At 40.3% G+C, this 8,152-nt stretch overlaps 1 long non-coding RNA gene across 1 annotated transcript; it reads left to right on the forward strand.

Annotated features, from left to right (window-relative positions):
- Positions 1–6,056: 6,056 nt before the first annotated feature.
- On the forward strand, positions 6,057–7,302 carry LOC116100555. The gene is made up of 2 exons (XR_004122629.1): positions 6,057–6,241; positions 7,209–7,302. It is a non-coding gene; the product is annotated as an uncharacterized LOC116100555 (long non-coding RNA).
- The last annotated feature ends 850 nt before the right edge of the window (positions 7,303–8,152 follow it).

The following is an 8,152-nucleotide window of genomic DNA, read 5'->3' on the forward strand; positions in this document are numbered from 1 at the left end:
GGAGTGCAGCACTAGTCCAGAAGAGATGGCTGCTGCTTTAGACCCATAGCTGCCTGACCTTTTCTTTTTCATTTGTAATGATCATAAAGGTCTGATGTCTAATTTTAAGAATATACATTCAGATTCTGCACTTCCTTGTGTCGTGTTCGTTTCTCGTTCACCAAATTTTTTGCCCACTTGGCCATAACTCTACTTCTCCCACAGATTGATCTCTGCAACAATCCCAGTCCGTGGCAGTTTTTTTGATATTTTTTAGGAGGGGTAAGCAGGAGAGGAGATATCATTTGAAATGTAAATACAGAAAATATCTAATAAAAAAAAAGAAAAAAGAAAAAAATAAGATCAAAGGGGAAAAAATTTATCCCAGCTCTGAAAGATATGATCATCCAAGTCTGTGAAGTGGGTTTACATACAAGTGAAGGTATCTTGCCACGTGAAACCCAAGCCCACAGCCTATTTTGAGATATGCTTCTGATGTCAAGTCAATTTCATATCCAGTCACACAGCTGTTCAGATCTGGCCTGTGTGTGTGCTCCACCTAGTGGCCAGCTCTGCTAAGCCAAAAGTATGTTAGGATCCAACCTGCATTTGCAGCGGAGTCCAAAGTACTAGCTAAATTTTATGTCAACTTGACACAAGTTAGAATCATTTTGATAGAGGGTATCTCAACTGAGAAAATGTCTCCCCCAGTAAGCAAGCATTAAATAGGTCGTATGTAACCTGTTCACTTTAGTGTTGCTCATGTGTATTTGTGCTTAGAACTGGCCACTTAAGACTGGATAACTTCTGACAGTGCCATGTTCCTAGGAAACACTGATTCTCTCTCTCCTCTAGCCAGCAGTTAATTGTCTGAAACCCTTCATCTGGTGGTGGGTCCTCTGGAGACTTTCCCCTTTCGTGTTAATATGTCTATTGGTGTTGTTCTTGCTCGGTCCTTGTTTAGATGACCATATTTGTTGAGGTATCATAGGTGAAGATTCGCTGTCATTTTGTGGAGGCATAATCTCACAGCAGATTTCCTGGTCCTCTGCCATTAACAATCTTTCCATCCTCTCTTCTCTGATGTTCCCTGTGCCTGTGATGCATGGGCTGTGCTGGAGATGTATCAGCTGGGGTTGGGTACCTCATTATCCTTTGTTCTATGCATTTTGACCAGCTGTAGATATTTGTAATGATCTCAGAGAGAAGTAAGAGCTACACTCCTCTATGGTTATAAAGATATGCAGGTACAATATAGTTAGATATTAGACTGGTTTGAGAAAGTGGCTGTAGTAGGCATTGAGAGCCAGACCAACCCAAGGAGTTCTCAAAGGCACTCGTGAAAGAACTAAAGGAACTAACCCCTGTGTTCTTGCTCCAGAGCCGACTTGGCAAGGTCAGCCTGAGGCTGAGGCCTGGGTGGCAAAGGAGTTAAGGTTTTCATTCCCATGTTCCATTATGTTCATAGCAGCCTTATTTATAATAGCCAGAAGCTGGAAAGAACCCAGATATCCCTCAACAGAGGAATGGATACAGAAAATGTGCTAAATTTACACAATGGAACACTACTCAACTATTAAAAACAATGAACTCATGAAATTTGTAGGCAAATGGATGGAACTAGAAAATATCACCCTGAGTGAGGTAACCCAATCATAAATAACACACATAGTATGCACACACTGATAAATGGATATTAGCCCAGAAGCTAAAAATACCCAAGCTACAATTCACAGACAAAATGAAGCTCAAGAAGAAGGAAGACCAAAGTGTGGATACTTCAGTACTTCTTAAACAAAATACCCATGGGAGAACATACAGAGACAAAGTGTGGAGCAGAGACTGAAGGAAAGGCCATCCAGAGACTGCCCCACCTGGGGATCCATCCCATATACAGACACCAAACGCAGACACTATTGTGTCAGCAAGTGCTTGCTTACAGAAGCCTGATATAGCTATCTCCTGAGAGGTTCTGCCAGTGACAAATACAGAGGTGGATACTCTCAGCCAACCATTGGACTAAGCCCAAGGTCCTCAATGGAGGAACTAGAGAAATGACCCAAGGAGATGAAGGAGCTTGCAGTCCCATGGGAGGAACAACAATATGAACTAACCTGTACCCCCAGAGTTCCCAGGGACTAAACCACCACCTAAAGAGTAACATGGAGGGAGCCATGGCTCCCGCTGCATATGTAGCAGAGGATGGCCTTATTGAACATCAATGGGAGGAGAGGCCCTTGGTCCTGAGAAAGCTCGATGCCTTAGTGTAGGAGAATGCCAGGACAGGGAAGTAGGAGTGGGTGGTTTGATGAGCAGGGGGAGCAGGGATGGGTATAGGAGGTTTTCAGAAGGGAAGCCAGGAAAGAGAATAACATTTGAAATGTAAGTAAAGAAAATATCTAAGAAAAAAATAGGTTTTCATTCCTGAGAAATTGCATTCCCCCACCCAATAAATGACTGGAGTTACCAGTCCAAAGACCTTTGCATGCTTGCTCAATGATGCTCTTGGGATACCCGTTGTTCTCTTTGTGAAGAATTCCTTGGTTAACCTCCTACTGACTTTGTCCATTATATGGTAGCTTCCCATTTGGGTTGACTATCCCATGTCTCCCCTGGAAATAGTATATAAGATATACTATACTTCCTAATGAGCTTGGTTGGCCTTAGACACATTCTGTGGGAGACTTCCTGACCCCAAATTTTCTTATCTTTTCTACTTTCTATCCCCTTTACCTTCTAATCTCTGTGTCTTCTTTGTAAGGACTCTGTTATTGAAGAAGGACCTGCTGGTCAATGTCAGTAAGTTTAACCTCTAGAGTTTAGAACTTCGGGTAAATTAATTGAACTATAAAATATTTTACTGGATAAGATAACTCAGATCCAGAAAAACAAACTACATGGGTTCTTTCTTTTGTGCATCGTAGCTCCAAATCTTTAGATATGAATATATTGAAAGGCTGGAGAATTTTAGAATTTTAAAATGAGAGCATTTAATAGAAATGTATTGGTGAGAATGTATACTGTATAACCTTTACTTAAAGGACATAGAAGGTCTCTGTAACTAGCCAAGAATGTAGACTAGCCGGTTTCAGAAATCTGTTGGCCACAAAGGCTTCCCCTAGTTAGGTCCTAGAACAAAGAAACAGGATATAAGTTATCTAATTAGTCCTAGGAGCAGTCAGCCATTAAGAAGATAGCATTGACCAAAGTATATTCCTCTAGACAATGAGTGTACAGGATGACTTCCTTGTGACCTGACTCAGCTAGGTAGTGGGTTCCTTTGGAATTTTCCATTGTTCTCTTGTTATGTTTCCTTGGTAACCCTTTCACCCCCCTAGTTTGTGGTTTTTCCTTTTAAATACCCCTTACCCCTCGTGCTTGTCATCGAACTCCTCTGGCCGGCAAGGTCATGAGATTGACCCCGGTACTGGTATCCCCAATAAACCTCATGTGATTGCAGCAAGATCGGTCTCTCAGGAGTTATTGGGTGGTCGCATCATCCCGAGACTTGAGTGAGGGTCTCCCCAGCTATGGGGGTCTTTCAATATAACTTGGAATAACCTCAGAAACCAGGCAAGTATAAAGTGACAATAATGAAAGGGGGTGGGGTGGGGAGGAAGGAGCTCTAGAAAATGTGATAGTAGGACACGGGTGCTAAAAATGTAGAACTATAACTAGGGAAGGGGAGAAGTAATACAGAGGAAGAAGGAAGAAAGAGGGAAAAGCCAAAGGAAAACATGCTATTTTATGTTTACTTGAAAATACAGACATAGACACAGACACAGGCACACACACACACACACACACACACACACACACACACTCACACGTGCTCGCACAAACACATACACACCTATGTCTGCATCTGCATGTACTATGTCAGTTGGGGTAATAATGCCCCCCAAGAACTATAGACTATGTAACAAAAATGGCAAATTACCTTACTATTTCTCAATACTAAGGATCTTCATCTTGCTATTTAAGCCAAAATTAGGTAGGGGCTTTGCTCAAATCCTCTACCTTTCTATCTCTTCCTGTATTCCTCTTTCCCCTCTCCCCTTTCCTTTACCCACTCTCTATTGTCAACATTATGTTAAATGAGGAATAACTGAAAGCATTATCCCCCTAAAATTAGGAGAAAAGGGTGTCCACTTTTTCTGATCTTACTCAATATAGTTTCAAGGTTTGGCTTTAGCAATAATGAAAGAGAAATGAAAGGATTATAAGAAGAAAAAGAAGAAATCAAAATATTCCTATTTGCACTTAACATGGCTCCTGTATTTAAAATCCCCTACAGATGCTACTACAACATGAGAGTTGACAAATGCAGGTATCAAGATACAAAATCAGTATCTCACATACTAATAGTTAGCATCCTGAGAAAGAAATCAGGAAAACATTCCTATCCACAATAACTTCAAACAATAAAATACTCACGAATAAGCCAATAAATCAAGCTGAAGACTTCCTACTCTCATAGAAGAGCAAATTAATATTGTAAAACTGGCCATGCCAAGCGTCCTGAAGGCGCTGTTTGACAAAGTTCCAGTCCTTGGACAGTCTGGACTGACCCTTCACTGCCCTTGATGGCTACTTGCTGCACACCCTTTGCTATACTTAGGCTGGTTGCTGTTAAAGGCCTCTCTCCAAAAGCTAGACCTAGGATAACAAAAAGCTAATAAAAACAAGAATGAAATTAATGAAAGTTCTCTGGAAAAAAAAAACCAGTTATGCAGAAAATGGAGTCTTTCTTAAGAACTCATTATTTAAATGAATACTCAAGATCACTAAAGAGTGTTGTTTGTAAGCATGAGCAAGAGGGTTTGAGAAGAGTTATTAAAGAAGAAAAACTTAGGGACGTTTTAGAAACTGACAAGCTGTAATTGAATTGCTAGGCTTTTAATGTTCAACTTTAGAAACAAGGAACTTGTATGATGTACAGGAAGAGATTTTGATCATGCAAGTTTATGCCAACCCTTGTACCTTCTTGAAGGCAAAGATAATCAGGTTTAGGAACCCTGATATTCTTCTGCTCATTACTGAATTGTAATAAAGATATGGATTGTATTGAAACAAGGGTTCAAGGCAGAGACACAGAGGAAGGCATCCTGGGTCAATGAACTGCCTGCCCTCTGAACAGACTTGTCAGACCAGAACTTTACTGATAGATTGCCCTTGCTTAAGCAAAGGGGATGAACAATGTTTAAGGATCAAAGAAAAAGGACGATGGTCTTATGTCAAGTGTAAAAGAAATATAGACGAAGGAAAGGAAGAATTAAATAAGGGTTAAACTTCTATAGAAAGTTAAGTTTGATAGTAAGAAATAACTTTTGATCTATTAATCTTATGCCAAACTAAAACAAAATCAAATTCAAATAGAGTCATTCTGTCTAGCATTTCTGTAACCACAAGGCTTTATGATACCAATCTTAAGGAAGAAAATATTTAGTTTAAAGAAAATTGGACTGAGCACAGGGTCCTCAATGAAGGAGCTAGAGAAAGGACCCAAGGAGCTGAGGGGCTTGCAGCCCTATAAGAGGAACAACAATATGAACTAACTAGTACCCTCAGAGCTCCCAGGAACTAAACCACAATCCAAAGAGTACACATGGTGGGACTCATGGCTCCAGAAGCATATGTATAGCAGAGGATGGCCTAGTTGGTCATCAGTGGGAGGAAATGCCCTTGTTCCTGTGAAGGTTTTATGCCCTAGTGCAGGGGAATGCCAGGGCCAGGAAGCGGGAGAGGATGGGTTTGTGAGCCGGGAGGCAGGGAGGGAACAGGATTTTTTTTTGGTTTTTTTTGTTTTTTGTTTTTTCTGGAGGGGAAACCAGGAAAGGAGATATCATTTGAAATGTAAATAAAGAAAATATCTAATTTTTAAAAAAAAAGAAAAGCTGTGTAATTGATGCATAAAATTTCTGAGGAAATGATTTTATGTATAAAGAAAGCTTGAAGGAGACATAAATTGTCGAAGTAGCAAAAACCATACCAAGATGTGCTTCCTCTCTGTTCTGTCTCTCATGAAGCAAAGGACATCCCCGTGTCAGATTCTTTCTTCCCTTCTCCCTCAGCCAAGGCTGGTCCCCTGCATGAAACTAGCTACAGTGACTCACAGATTCAACAGAAACACCATCAAAATTTCAAAGAACAATGAAGAGTAATTCACATGTTATCACAGAAGGCCTGAATAACCAAAGCATTCCCCAGCACTATAGCAACAAAATCAGCATGGTGGAATCTGTGCAGTTACATGTTGGAGGTATGCAATCTGCTTTTCTTTTTAAAATTAAGTTACAATTAAAATATTGCCTTGAGTCACAGAAGAGACTGCTGTCCTTGTTGAAACTGTGAAAGTCTATGGGGACTTTTAAAGTTGAACTAAATGAATTTTGCATTATGATATGGCCATAAGCTGTATGGGAGCCGGTGAGTGTATATGGTGGTTTAAGTGTTTTCCCCTAACTCCATAAGCTCAGATAGTTGAATACTTTGTTTCTAGTAACTGGCTCTGTTTGGGGACGTTTAGGTGGTACAGCTTTCCTAGAGGAAACATGTCGTGGAAGGAGGACTTTGTAATTGAAAGACCCCCAGAACTGGGGAGACCCTCATTCAAGTCTCTGGATGATGTGACCACCCAATAACTCACGAGAGACCGATCTTGCTGCAATCACATGAGGTTTATTTGGGATAAGCCAGATCCGGGCTCGAACTCGTAGCCTGGCAGGCCAGAAGGGTTCGACCCCGAACACAAGAAGTGAGGGGTATTTAAAGGGAAAAACCACAAACTAGGAGGGGGGTGAGGGGGTTACCAAGGAAACATAGCATGAAAACAATAGAAAATTCTAAAGGAACCCACTCCCTAGTTGAGTCAGGTCACAAGGAAGTCGTCCTGCACACTCATTGTCTAGAGGAATGTGGTTTGGTCAATGCTATCTTCTTAATGACTGACCACTATCCTGTTCCTCATTCTGGGCAATGCTATCTTCTTAATGGCTGACCGCTATCCTGTTCCTTATTCTGGGCCCTAGCTGGAGGGGGTCTCTGTGACCAACAAGTTCCTGGAACTGACCAGTCTCCATTCCTGGCTCGTTATAGAGACTTCCTATGCCTTCTTTAGTAAAGGTTATACATTAATGCATTTCCATTAACATGCTTTTTCCAAATTTCTAAACTCAGTCTTTCATAATTATATAACCTCACCCTGGTTTTCGGTTTTGTGTTTGCAGTTGAGGATTTGAGCTCTGCTTCCTGCTGAGACCACCATGATTGGCCCTTGACATCTGGAATCATATGTCCAAATAAAGTGTCTTTCTTATGTTGCCTTTTGTCATGGAGTTTTATCACAGCAATGGGAAGGTAACTAACACATGATACTAGCACAAGGCCACATAGGCTAGAAAAATATAGAAGGCTCAGAAGCACACCAAACTGCTGTAGTCTACAAAAGTGTCAGAAGCATACATTGAAGAGAAAACATCCTTTTTAAAAACTATTGTTGGGAAACTGGATATCCATTGACAGCAGAATGAAACCAGGGAGGAGTACGAATGGGTGAGAATAGTGGAGAACATCAAATACGAGCAAATTGCTTTGACTCCATATCTCCCCAGTAAAAATGAAGCTAAGATTTTAATATTAGGCATGGAACTTTTAAAAAGTCTGGGAGAAAACATTTCACAATGGAGTTTTATTCAACTATAAAAAGGAATAAAATTATGTTATTGTTTTCAGAAAAAAAATGATAGAGTTGGAGCACATCATGCTAAGTAAGAGGCAAATACTCATGTTCCTTATAGAATTTAGATTTATATGTAAAAATATAGCATGAAAATAGAAAGGGGACTAAGAAAGAGGATATAGGAGTCCAAAGGAGGGGGTTCCTGATAAGGAGAGGATAATGTACAAAAGACAAACTATTGCTTGTTTTTTCTCAAATACACATATATGATATGAAAGGGGAAACAAAGAATATTTGAGGGTATAACAAGTGGACCAAGGATGGGGTAAAGGAGAGAGGAAAATAGGGAAAGGGGCAATACAAGCAAATTATATTGCTGGACATGAAATGTCATAATGAAACCCATTATGTTGCACACAAACTAAGAATTTAAAAATATCTTCAGTTAGTGTCTTAGTTGGGTTTTCTATTACTGAGAAATATACTATGACC

The sequence above is a fragment of the Mastomys coucha genome, unplaced genomic scaffold, assembly GCF_008632895.1.
Source record: "Mastomys coucha isolate ucsf_1 unplaced genomic scaffold, UCSF_Mcou_1 pScaffold21, whole genome shotgun sequence".
Taxonomy (NCBI): domain Eukaryota; kingdom Metazoa; phylum Chordata; class Mammalia; order Rodentia; family Muridae; genus Mastomys; species Mastomys coucha.